Source organism: Thalia democratica, chromosome 5 (genome assembly GCF_965202585.1).
Source record: "Thalia democratica chromosome 5, ktThaDemo2.hap1.1, whole genome shotgun sequence".
Lineage (NCBI taxonomy): Eukaryota > Metazoa > Chordata > Thaliacea > Salpida > Salpidae > Thalia > Thalia democratica.
The window spans coordinates 10,284,175-10,298,824 of record NC_139169.1 but is presented as its reverse complement, the minus strand read 5'-3'; positions in this window follow the sequence as shown (position 1 = coordinate 10,298,824).

Here is a 14,650-nt window from a genome sequence, read left to right as displayed (position 1 = left end):
AGCTATTTATTGCCTATAAGATTGCTTGTTCAGCTACTCAATTTATTATCTAAAAGCAATTTTAAACTAAAACTAAATACTCACAACATTACAAACTAATTATAGATAAATGATAGTATACTATAAAACAGTTATAAATTTATTCTGCAATTTATTAGCAATTTCTCAAACTAATTTGCTATTTTAAATCACAGACTATACAATAAAAAATATGTTATTATATAATTATCAAGATTTTTATATGATTTTTTTTAAATAGTTATTAGTCAGTTATTAAAACATTTATTTATAAATACATAGGTTTGTGTTTTTATAAACTGCTGATTTATATTTAGCGATTCATTGTCCTTTGATAATTTCCTACGTTTAAATTTTGTACTTTTTAATTGTTTTAAACAATGTTTTTACAATTTAAAGCTTCGTCCGAGCTTATTTTTTTTTTAATCATTGTTCTACACTTAGTTTGTATAACTGAAAAAAAAAAATTAAACTATAATAAACTAACGAGATTTTTTATAATAAAATATTTTTTCTTCAAGTTTGTGGCATAGTAAATATCTACATAATTAAGCACCTTATTAAAATTAAGCTAAAAAATCATTTGTAAGTTTGAACAGAAAAACACAGTGAATTGTTTAAATTTATTTCTACTAGCTTTTTAACGACATCATTGAGTTTTTGTCATAAAAATATCTTTATTACAAAAGTATTAAAAAATATTTAGTGCAGATACATAAGCTTGGCACTAACTCTAAAGATTTTAAGTCGCAACAAAGCGGCCAAATTAACATTTATATTTTTTTTAGAATTAGTTTAAATGTTAAAAATGAGTTGTTAAATATTCTTTTTAAACAAATTTGTTAAAGCTTTGCAAAAGACAAAAACTTACTTTAAAAAAAATAACTATTTCTGTAACAATTGATTTTAATTAAAACATAGTATGAATTAAACTTAAAATATAAAAACTTAAAATAAGTACAAACTACTTAACTTAGTTACAATAGTCAAAAACATGACTTTTAATAGTTTGAATCTAACTTTTAAAGTTTTTTTTATATTTGTTTCATTGTTTGTGCTGATAAAGTAATTTATTATAATTATTTTGTACATTACTAGATATTTGATATATACCAAAAGATTTACTTAAACTAGGAATAAACTAATTCAGATACACTTCCTTTTTCTTTCTGTAACATTCAAGTATTACTTATTAGAATATGTGTACTGCGTTTCCAACAGTTTTAAATTCTCACAACCAGGCTTCGTCAGCTTGTTGTAGTCTATTCTATTTATATACTTAGTTTTGAAGTCAATACCTGTGTGGAAGTCATTTGTGTCAATAAATATAAAAAAATAGTTGAACAGAGTTATAAACTGTATTTTTTTTTCAGTATTTTGATACTACCACCTAGTCTATTATTAAAAGTAAGATAAGCTGCTAACATGGTTACAAATTATATTCTTTTGTTTTTCTATAATATATACTATTCAATAATTCTAAGTTTATCTAAAAACTACAGCTTCGCAGTGGTATTACTACCAGTGGTCTTCAGTCAAAACGAGCATGCAAAATCACTACACATTGATGTATTAAAATTGAAAATTATAACTAATTGGCTGTTTAACTATTTTCAGATAAAGTTAATTAGTTTTCTTTTGGTTAATTGTGTATAAATAAATGAAAATATAAATTTCGTAAACTAAGTTTCGTATTATAAATTTAGTGTAAGAAAATTTTAACGAAAAAGACATTATAAAGTAAGAAAAAAATATTTCGTCACAAATACATAAAAATAAGTACAACAGACATTAAAACTTAAATAGAGCACTTTGCTTAGGTTTTTTTCCAGTTTTTAAGCAGGTATTTTACATGATGTGTACATGTGTTTAGAAGTTTTTTTTTTTTGTTACTGCTTCTACTCTGAAAAAGTTAGGGTTTACATAGTTTTTTTGTGTCTTATCTTTGTCTTGTCTTTGATTTGTTTGATTTTTCTCCAAAAGCTCTCATAATTTTGTTTTTTTTTTTAATTTATGGATTCCATTAGATACTTCGGTTGAGTTTTTAAATTGTAAGGAAAATTAAACTAAATATTTCATTAATATTTCTATTCTTAAGTTTTTGACAACTTTAACTCTCTTTAACGAAACATCTAACTTGTATATTAAGTTTCATAATTATAAAGATCACATGGTATTTAGATACAATTTAATTTTAAAAAAATAAAGGTTTATTATAATTTTAAACAAAATTTTTAATAATATCATTTCATACATAAATTTGTTAACATATACAAGATACTTAGAGACTTAATTGTGTTTTTTCTACTCAAGTTAACTTATATCATGATATTTGTAAAGTGAGCTAATAGTTCATTTCTTTATAAGAAAATTAAAAAAAGTTTTAATTCTCAGCATAAAAAATAGTTTTTCAAATTTCATTATAGTTAAATAAATGGTCATTTGTATATCTAATAACAGTAAAAAAAGTTCAAAACTTTCAGAAAATATATATAACTAAAATATTTCAAATAAAAGGTAGTCTAACCTAAATATGCAATACTCAACTGGTATGTTTTTTTTTAACTTTACTCACAAACGGTTGCTTCAGTGCTTTGTACTTAAGCCCGCTTGGTAAGATCTCAGCAGCAGAATTTTGCGACCATGACTGCCTTATGAGTCCTAATAAGGACGAAATTAGTCCTAGGTTGTCTCGGATACTGTTGTTGTTCATGTGGTGAAGTTTATTATTGATCAGTTTCTAAATAAAATATTTTTATCCTCCATGATAACTTTATTTTTACAAGATAGAAAATCAACTATCAGGACAATGACATTTTGTCCATCGAGCTTTTTTTAGCCATCTTATAAAGCCTCTCTGTTATTTAGCTAGACATAACTTATTTACTTTATTTACTTAAAATTATAAATGTTAGAGAAGAAAGTTGTAAAATATTTTATGCTACAAATGTTAACAAAATTGTTGTTTTGGTAAAACACGTGCATAAAACGTAATCAAGTCTATCTATGTTTATCAAAACTTAATTTTCCTAAACCATCTCTGGTTTCCTTTTTTTGATATAATTTAAACAGTTGTTCATAAGAAATAAAAACTAATTTTAAACTTTTAATGATGATAATTGTTGTTCTTAATGTTATAAAAAAAAAAACCAAAACGCATAGAGATTACCCTATAAACATTTAAATGACATTTATTTTTTATGATGTCACCAAGTGTTTCACACAAATGTAATTTTAAAAATTAAAAATTATCCAGCCTTGAAATGGCTTAGAATCGCTTCTTTTTTTTTTGTTTTTTTAAGCTGTACTAAAGAGGCCAATAAATTATAGAAAAAAATATTAGTATTTTTTTTTTAAACTTTAATTTTTAAATGTTATCAATAGGTAAAGATTTAGGTCTTTGGAGCAGACAAAGTATTTTACTAAGAGCTGCAAAGATCTTGTGGTTGTTAAGAATCATATGTGATTAGTAAAGTTTTAAACAAAATTCAGAACGAACGATTATTTAGACCGAAACAACACACGCTACCATGACTTTTTGAAGTACAGTACATGCCTGGTAAAACCAATTTAGCTGTAGATGCTGCATCACGTTATTCTGTCTTGTCAAGTGAAATTTACTTGCATGATGGTGAATTGACTAATGAACCATCTCTTATTGCTTTATTAATGAAGTACGCCGTTCAACCGCAATCACTTGGTAAAGAAATTATAGAACTAAATGCAATAAACTAAATTGTAGTTAAATTAATAATCAAACTATGTTTGCTTGTTGAATTCAAGTCAAGTTTAAAATTATATTGTTCTAAAAATCTGTTAATAACAAAAAGCAATTATTGAACGTTCAAGTCTAGTCACACAGTAACAAGAAAAATTAAACATTTTCTTTAGTAAACTTTATATTAAGACTTACTTTTTGCTGTATTTATAAAAGAAAAACGTGTCAAATCTACTTTATCAAATGTGTTTTATTTTAAATTAAGAAATCGTTTTTTATCCGTTAAATAAGCATTTTAATACTAAGAAAATTATTTTGTATTCTAGTTATCATACAAAACTAACAACTAAAGATCATACAGTATAAATAATAATCTAAAGATGTTACTGACGTCACTAAATATTTACCACAAATCTATGTTTCTCAAAAAACATTAAATTATTTTGTAATAATTAATGATTGAATAGGATAAAACGATCGTAATTTAAACTGCAATAAAGCAGCTAATAGTAATACTCAATAAAGTTAAAGACGGGTCTAATTAGCACAAAAAAATTTTGACACGAAGGGTCATATATAACGAAATGAAGCGTTAGTTAGAATCTTTCGCAAAGAATTTTTCCCACGAATGATCATTACCGCACAAAAGTAAAAAATTAGAAATTTAATACAAACAAAAACTGCAATGTTGATTTTAATTAAAATTATCGACCAAAGATAAAAATTAGGGGTAGCAGAGAAAACAAGAACAAATTAAAATAGGCAAAAAACTGACAATGGTTAAGTTTTAGAGTTGACAGTAATTGCAAAAAAAAAAACATAGTTACCGGCTATCGGTAAGGATAAGTGAAAACAGTAATGTTTGAAAATAATTCAACTCATGCAAAAGTGTCTTTGTGCAAAACTTAACCTTTGTTTAAACTACACCTACCCTTAAATTTGCCTTTTGTTCTTATTTGACCCTTAAAGTAAGATTCGTAAATGAGCATAAATGAGTGAAGACTTACGAAAAACATATAAAAAAAAATATTATACTGTTGTAAGTTATTGTCAACATTTAAAACTACTTTTTATAATTTTTTTTGTAAAACTTCAAAAGTTTAAAAGTTGATTTATAGTTAAATTTAAATGCTTATAATAGATGAAAAACTTTCTGTTGGCGCGTCATATCCGACCCTCGGACTCAACTTTGTCCGATCCTAAATAAAACATATATAATGTGTTGTAGATCAACTAAAGCAAAAATATTATAAGAATTTCTTTTACTTTCATCTTTTAAACTACTCTCTATTTTCATTTTAATTTAGCACATTTGTAATAGTTTTAATACTAAATCGAAAATTTATTCATCTTTTTACTATTGTATATGAGCTGACAGACTTTACTTAGGAATTTACCATCTTAAAAAAGTAGAAATATTAGTTTTTTACAAATTGTATAACTTAATGGTTCAGCAAATGTACTTAAAATCAGAATATCACTTTAACAAAGGTTTTACTGTTTAACAAGTGAATCGATAGATCACAACTAATTAACACTAATAGTTTCTAAATTAGCAAAAGTAACACTTATATTATATAAGTTAGCAGCTTAAATTAAAGCTTAGAATAAAACTAATTAACTTTAAAGACTAGTGAAATAAAATGGCTTTAGATTAGTCCTAAATTTTACAATAAATTAAATCTAACAACTATATACAAATTTAAAAAAACATTGTTAGTACATATTTTTACGTAAACTGACAAAAATATTATGAAATGTAACAATACACGTATTTCAAACGTAATACCGTTTGTTACAGCAAGCTTTAATGTTTTATGTTAGTACATATTTTTGCATCAACTGACAAAAATGTAATAGATTTTTGTACTAAAGTTTGTACCTGTTTTAAAGCAGGTTATATACTTGTATATTTTTTAAGCATTACTGAATAGCTCTGATATTATAATGCATAATCTTAAATTGAGTTATATCTCAGATTATTTCTTTTAAAATAAAATTTGTAGTTTGTACAACAGCTACATTTCAGTGCTAATTTATAAGTATCAGTTTAATAATTTGTTAACATCAATATTTTATGTGTTTACGGCTCTAAACCAAATGCAATATAAAAGTCAAACGAAGTATTTTAAACAAAACGATCCTTGAACTAAAAAATACTTCTGTTATCTTTTAATCAGTCATGTTTGTCTATTGGTTTATTTTTTGAGCTAAGTCAAGAATAAAAAAGTAAATTTTGTACTGACCGAGTTATAAATAATCAGGTTAGAAATAATCGGGTTGCAAATGTTCGGATAAGAAATGATTGGGTTACAATAATAAACTGCATAACTACACAATAAAAATTTTAATATACCGCTATTACAACGATTTCGAAATGTATGGCTGTGGTAAAATTAATTAACATCGATAATATAACTATACAATAGTTTCATTTTAATGTTTGTGTTGAATGTAATGACGTCACTAACACAGTTAATTACTTTGAGTAGAAACCTTACATTTTGAAAAACTTAATTCAAAATAGGTTTGTTTTTCTTTGAATAAAAAACAATTTACAATAAAAACATTATAAAAATATTAGATGTAGTTTGAGGTACTAACAATAATAAAAATAAACAAAAAAATTATCTGATAAGAATTTAAATTCGACATTTATTAAAACCCAAAAAAAAATTCAACTTAAGTACCAACAGTAAAACTTTTTTTTTTGTCTTACACTATATTTATTCACTACTATCGTATCAATAGCTTTATATACTGCTAATTTCTGTTTAAAAAAAAAGAGCTACATTAAAAGTCATAAATCTTAATTTGTCAATATGTGTTCTGTTAAAGATATTTATAAGATTTGTGAATTTAATTATTTACAGCTATATATAAGTATTTTTAGTGAAGACATATGTTAATTATTTTTTATCTTTGTTGTGGTTTACTTATAGTGTAAGCATAAAACTGCACTAGCTGACTTTCTGTGAAAGTATACGTCCTGGTTTAGTCCTATTAAAACTTTTAAAGCAAATATAATACAATGATTTTCCGCAACTATGTTTTATGTGAATGAGTAAGTCGTGAGCACGTATTCCTAAACGTGATGTTTAGTTATATGGTGTTTTAAAATATTTTTTTAAAATAGTTATTTATTGCGCAATATCTTCGCTGAAGGATTATTTATATATTTTCCTAAAAAGAATAGTTAGTGCTATTGTTAGTTTTTTTAATAAATGTTTTTTTAAGTTTTAACTTTAAAACTTACTTTTTTAATAAAACTTTGTTTAAATAATCTTAGACATAATTCATGTTCACACTGCGTGAACTTAAATTAATAGTAAAGCAATAAAGTATGTACTTTATTAAAATTTCCATACCAAGTATGAACTTTCTGTATTTCAAATATCCCGTTATCATCCATTTACATATTACATGTTACCTAAAATACTTCTAAAAAAATATAATGTCAATTTTTGCTTTTAAAATACATATTTGTTTATCAATTGAACTACAGACATTAAGCTTTGAGCTATTGAATCAAAAATAAATTAACAAAATTACCAGTGTTTATTTCTAAAGACTACTTTACTTAAAAACAAACAATAAAGTTACATTAGAAATTACTTTTACACAACTTTGCTATTTTATTTTAACTATTTAATTTTTTTTGTATTCTTTCTAATATAAAAAAAAAGTTGTGTTCAATGTTCGGACTGTGTTTTAAATTATGTTGTAGCATTTAATTATGCTCATTAGCTTGTGTACTAAAAGAAATATTATGCTCAATTTATTTGCTAACCGAACAAAAAACTATTTTTAATATAAGTTTTTAAGTTGTTTACAACCCTTAAAACGAATTATATTTTGTTTTAAATACATCAGTTAGACATTATTAAAAGCTAGTCAGCATTATAACTTTTAATTCACAAAAAATTACTCAGTTATATTCTAACTGGCATTATTAAGCCACACAAAGCTAGTGATGTACCGAACTCACTATCCGGGTCCGGCTTGATATTGCCACTTTTTTTCTGATATCCGGATCCGGCCGGATTCTAATTTTAAAAAAAAGTCCTGACCCGGATCTAGTTAGTAAAAAGAGCATACTGAAAAGTATTTTTTCAAAAACAAACCCTGTGTAAACTAATAAGAGTCATTTTGTCATTTAAAATTAAACACCTACCGTGAATGGCTCATTTTGTACTCGGACTAATTGAGATTTGTTTACACTTAAACTATAAAATAAACATTTCAGAAATGCAACTCTTTACATATGTTGTAAAACTGAAAACTTTGGAATGAATACTTGCATTATTTATTATTTAAAGTTGAGCACAGTGAATATTTAGAGTTAATACGGTTAAATGTACGAACCAATGAGAATAATATGACAAAATGTTTCAAACTAATTACTGATGCAACAAAACATCAACATGACTGGCAGCATATATGTAAGCAGTTAGTTAGTTTGGTGTGCAGCTTGAAGCAACAAAATATATTGAACTTTTTTGTGAATGCTTGTTGTAAGTAGTGTTTTGTTTAAAAAAAAAATTTTTCAACTTGTGTTTAATTGTTTAAATATTTGAGCCAGGTTTATAGTTTAATAGTTTATTAAAAATATTACAGTTTCTTGTTTACTAAAAGCTTTATTTAAATTTTAGTATATTGTTTTTAGTCTTTTGATATAGATTTAAATAGCTTCCAGTTTTTAAAGTGTTACCAAAGTAATTAATAATTTTGTATATGCTAGTATTTCTTGTAGTGTTTTACATAAAAGATTCATCACTCAAAACTGTCGTGTCTGATTATAGAAAGTAGTCTCAGTTAGAATTTAGTAGTTGTTAGATATTAATAAAATAAGGTAGGATTTAATTATGATGGGTAATACTAATAAGTTAAGTGTACCACAATCAGTCCACAACTTTACCACCGAATTGTCAATCTTTGCAAGCTGTTCTACTAATTGTTAGGTTAAAGTAATTTTTTCAGTTTTTAAAAACCTCATTCTGACTCAGGCTTGTTTATACTCACTCTAGCTAGTTTTATTGACTTAAACAGTGGCAACCCTGCTAGTTAGAAAATTTTTGGGAATTTCAGAAAATCTTGGACTGCTTCAGGGTAGTTTAGTTTTTTTTTAAAAACTCAGGCTAGATTGTTTTGAGATTTTGAATGAGTTTGAGCTGATCCAGTTTTCTATATTTTGTAATTTTCTAGTGTCTTTTGTTCAAGAACTTGATTTCAGATTTTTAATTGTAAATAACACCTAGATTTGTAAACCTTGTGGCTAGCTGTTCTACTTATTATTGACTAAGGTTCTTTTTTTTTTGAGTTTTTAAAAATCTCATTCTGACTCAGGCTAGTTTATACTAGTGATGTACCGGACTCACTATCCGGATCCGGCCGGATATTGCCATTTTTGTCTGATATCCGGATCCGGCCGGATTCTAATTTAAAAAAAGACTGGATCCGGTTCCGGCCGGATTCTAGTTTGAAAAAAAAGTCCAGATCCGGTTCCGGCCGGATTTTAATTTAAAAAAAAAAAATTCCGGATCTGGTTCCGGCCGGACCCGAAATCGTGGGTCCGGTACATCACTACACAAGACTAAGTTTGTAAAAAGTTTATGGAAACATTGTTAACAAAATGGTAAGTAATTTAAATTGTAAATTAGAGATAATGTATATGTATAAATATTTGAATACATACTTACATTGGTTTAGCATGTAAAGATTGACTTTAGCAAAACAATTGCAAATTTTAATTTAAATAAAAAAAAAATTAGCTAAGATTTTATACGCATCTTGTAAAATACTGATATTTTTAAGCTTTTTAAAAAAAGTTCATTTTAAATGTTCAAGAGTTCAAAAAATCAAAAGTTTATTTTATACACATTTTTGTAATTTTAGATACAAATAGTTAGATAGTAAAACAGGGTTGCTAAAAGGCCTTGACTTCTGGAACAACCTGGCATTTGACTAGCTAGGTTAAAAACACCTAAAAATTTAGAAATTAAAGGAAAACCTGGAACTTTATACAATTTTTTCATGTTAATTAGTAAAACTTCCATTTGACTCATAAAATCTACCGTATAGGTATAATGTTTATGTCACCTTTAACAATTCTTTTTATTCAAAATAATAGAAAAAAGCTATAGATAATTTTTTAATGTTGTTATACTACTTTGCGCAGTTTTTAACTTTAAACTCAATTATAAACCAAAAATAGACCCTATGACATTTGAAATCAAATACCTGGAAAAAATTTTGAAAAAACATGTCAAAATTTGCTAAAAGTTTTTTACAACCAGGGTAAAAGATAAGATTTTTTTACTTCAGTTTAATTAATTATCAAGGTATAGTTATACTCTCATCTGCTAAATATTCATCATTTATGATGACCCAACTTTGAGGTGCATTTCTGTATCTTCTTCCTTGACCATCTACATTGTAATCTTTTTCACTTAACTGCTTACTTCTCTGCGTTTCATGTTTTTGAAATTTGTCTTCAGGTTTAGTGTCAACTTTATTAAAAGCGTAAAATTTGTGATTGACTACTTTCATCTTTTCTGATTCAAGAACCTCGTTGACATACATGTATTTGTATCCTCCTGTGTCTCTTGAAACCACAAATCGATGAAAGGCAACGTCTGAACAATCGGTCATGTACACTCCTTGTCCGAACTTTCCTTCTTTAGAGTTAATGAAACCTATTTTTAGTATTCCTTCCACATGTTTTTCTTTCGTACCATGCAGCAACATTAAGTTGTTTCGTGATTTATTAGCTACAGCAGTAGAATCTTCATTATTTTCAAATATCCTGTATGCTTTGAAATCTGAGATAGCATTAGCTTCACTAAAGTTTGTATCAAAAAAATACTTGACAAGTTTGTATTCATCTGAGCTAGTATTAAGCATTTTATGGTTATACTTGAATGATTTGTTAGTGCTATTTGTAAGTACGTCCATTTTCAATATTTTTATTTCTGTATTAGATCTTGGCATTAATTAAAACTCAGTTAGAATGTTTAATACTAAAAAACTTAAAGTTCTTTATTCAAAATTCAAACGTAAATTACTTATAACTCCATAATTAGTTGTAGCAAAACTCATGGAAATCTCATAAAATAGTATAAAAATATGTAGTTGTAAGGCAACAAATAATTTCACTTTATATACTAGCAAGTATTTTGATGGTAACAGTTGTATAGTTTACAAAATTAATTTTATGACTGAAAAGGTAAAGATGTTAGAACACCTTGAAAAAGTTTAATAAACATCCATTAACTCTTATAAATCTTACTTTATAATAGGCTTTAAGTTAAAACAACCTTAATATTCTTAAAATTTTTTTATTATTGTTATATAAATGTATCTACTTAATACAAATATATCTAATTAATATTTATTATCAAAGTTTAAAGCTTTATTAAACATTAATTTAACCATTAATCTAATTTACTTAAGTGTTTAACTTTTATCGTTATAGTAAAGTGTACAACCACACTATAAACCACAGTTATACTTCAAACTTAACTTATATTAAATGATACTTGAAGCTTATCTATTAACTTATATAAACTAAGCATGACTTTCAGTGGTTATATTATATATTTAAAATCATTTCAAACACTACAAACTTAAAAATACATACTTCAGTAGAATATTTAAACGTTGTCAAAACAACACACAACAACTAATTCTAAGAGGAACATACTTAAAGAATGTATAATTTAATTTGAAGTCAAATCAAAACATTAATTATATAAATCTCGCAATTATATAAAAAACAAAATAACTTAAAAAAAATAATTTCAATTAAGTCTAAATCTGCCACTAGATCTGGAAGGTCTTGACTAAGAACTCACATAAATCACACTATGGCTGGTTTATATGGATGTATGTAAAAAATTTTAATATTTTCCAGTTCAATTTGCTTTCTAGTTGACTGATTTATAATATTTGATGTTCAACTAGATTTAAGAGCAGTGAAACTGGTATTTAAAAGAAATTTCTAACCCTACCTTTTCTCTCCCATTTTGCTCAAAAAAATGTCATTTAACTCTTCCTCTTAAAAATAATTTTTTTTGTCAAACAATGCAGCTTCCCATAGCTATTTAAAGTAACAGCTGTAACAAACATAAAATTATAAAATCTACACAAAAACAAATTAGTTTTAAAACAGTTATATATGATAACTTAAGAAGACATTAATAAAAAAATAAAATGTTAAAAAAAACTTATGAAAGCTGTTACATTTAAAAAAAGATAATATTCAAAATTCTCTAAAACCCTTTTCAGAATGTTGGATTAAAAAAACCTTCATTAACTAGGCCAAAAAATCATCAACAATGTAATTGAAACAATTTTTTCAAATAAAAACATCATTAAATTGTCATGAATATGCCAACCCTTATGATACATTTTCCAAAAAATTTTTAGCATGTTACTGGTCTTTGCTTCATAATTTACTAATAAAGTTGCTATGATGCTATTTAGATTTAAGAGTCCTGCATGATTAAACAGGACTTAATGTAACTTAAAATAGGTCCCCAGATTTTGTGACCTACTTGTACTTATACATTTTAATTGCTGCTGTGAGTTATGTGGACTTATATTTTGTCAGTTCTTTAATATCTTTGTTAACTTAAAATTGTCAGCTCATTTTTTGACTCTGTTAACTTATATTTTGTCACATCTATAATGACTTAGTGCACTTAAAGTTTTTTAGCTGTAGTTTGACTTTGTGAACTAAAAACTTGTTAGTTATTTATTGACTTAGTGAAATTATACTGGTAAAACACCCTTTGTTGTAAAAATTTTATATTCCCCATTGGTATTTTTATCAATATGAAACCTTATTGCCTAATGGTTTTTTCAACTCGTCTTCTTGTTAATTCTAAAGGATTTTTAAGAGAGCAAATAGTAAATGTATTTACTGTTTATGAAGTTTTATATTCAAGCTTTATTGGAAAACTGCTCTAAATCTACTGTTAATTAAAATAAACTATGATTTAAAAATGTCGGACATATAATTATGTGAGATGGAGATGTGATAAATACTGCTTTAAAAAACATTAAAATAAAAATAAACTTATGGATAAAAAATTTTCTTTGGTTTATTTAATTGTTTACATAATTAACAGGTGAATTTTAACCTTAAAGACGACATGTAGGATTATTATATAATACAACTACACTAAAAACCTTAAATATATTGCAAACCTAACTTATATTAGTTATATAACTTGTAACTTATATTAAAATATTTTATACTACATATACAAACTAGTCATGACTTATGCTTGTTATGTTTAATATTAAATAAGATATTAAAAACTTTATACTGAAGAAAAAACTTTATATGTTCTCAAAACTTTACACAACAATTAAATCTAATAGGAACATACTTAAAGTTTGTATAATCTAAGTGGAAGTCAAACAGAAAGATCAGTTGTATAGGTACTAAATACTACTTAAAAAATACTTTACAAAAATAAAAACAATAATTAAGACAAAATTAACAACTACATCTGGAAGGTTTTGACTAGAACTCACAGAAATCACAAAGAGGCTGGTTTATATAGCTGAATCATCAAAAAATATTTTTTTAGATTAACGTGCCTTCTGGTTGACTAACTTATTAATATTTAGTGTTAAACTAAGTGGATAAGCAGTGTAATGGATATTCCATTATTAACACTTCTAACATTATTAAAGACAATTTAAGGCTGTTAAATTAAAACAAAGTAATATTTTTAAAACAATTATATTTTAGAGTAAAATCAAATGCAAAAAATTATATAAGAAAGTTATTTAATTTTTTTAATAAACACGAAAACTAAAAAAATAAGCAAATATCATCAATATTAGATTTCATTAAGTTAATTATTTTTAAGTAAGATTTTTTTAGTTCTAAACATTGAATTATTATTATTTATAATCTGTATAAGCATTTTTATCTGGAAACTTTAAGCTACTTAGCATAAACTTTACTTTTACAAACTGAATTACAAACTTCTTCACATTTACTTTTAAATCTCTTTCAGCTTACAGCAAGTTAAACATAACCATATGGTTAATCTTTTTAAATTTTTTTATCTTATAATTTAAACATAAATTAAATTAAATATAACAGCTAAATCTATAAACATGTGAAAATATCTGAGTATACATCTTTTCAGAAAATAACCTAGGCTCTTTTATTTTTATTCTTTTTTCAGGGATCTCAAGAAAACTATTTAAAACAATTCACTTGTTTAATTTACAAATAATAAAATAAAATAAACCAAAATGTCTTTTTTCTGGCAGTTTCAAAGGTAGCTCTTTGGCCTATTCACGAAAATTTTTTTTTAATTAAAGCAAGACTAGGTTTAGTAGTAAAATAACATTTGCTGTAATTAATATTATGTTAAACAGCGTTGCCATTGCTTATTTATAAGGTATAACAAAGTATAATTTATGGTATTTAATATAATAAAAGTATTCGAGCATGAAATTTAAAACTAATAGAAAAAAAAGTATTTAGTATTCAGAATTCTTATTTTATTAGCATTTTTCTAACATGATATTAATTACGCATCGTAATGATATTGATTATACTTTATTAATCCCTTTATCAAAGTATTTTTCACTGAAACACTTTTCAATCTTTTCTTATTATTAAAGGCAATTCCTTCTACAAACAATCCAAAGGAATTATAACTGGTGACAACAACTCAGTGTCAATTGCATATATTGCACTGCACCACGTTATAATGCCTATTGCAACTACAATTAAAACTACAAAACTCTTCAAACGCTACATTGATGATATTGTCTTTTTGTCTGAGACATTAGATGTTACAGATAATGTTAAAAGACAATTGAAATGTGCGTTTGAATAACACAATCTTAAGCTAGTTTTCAGACAAATATCTACAAAAAATG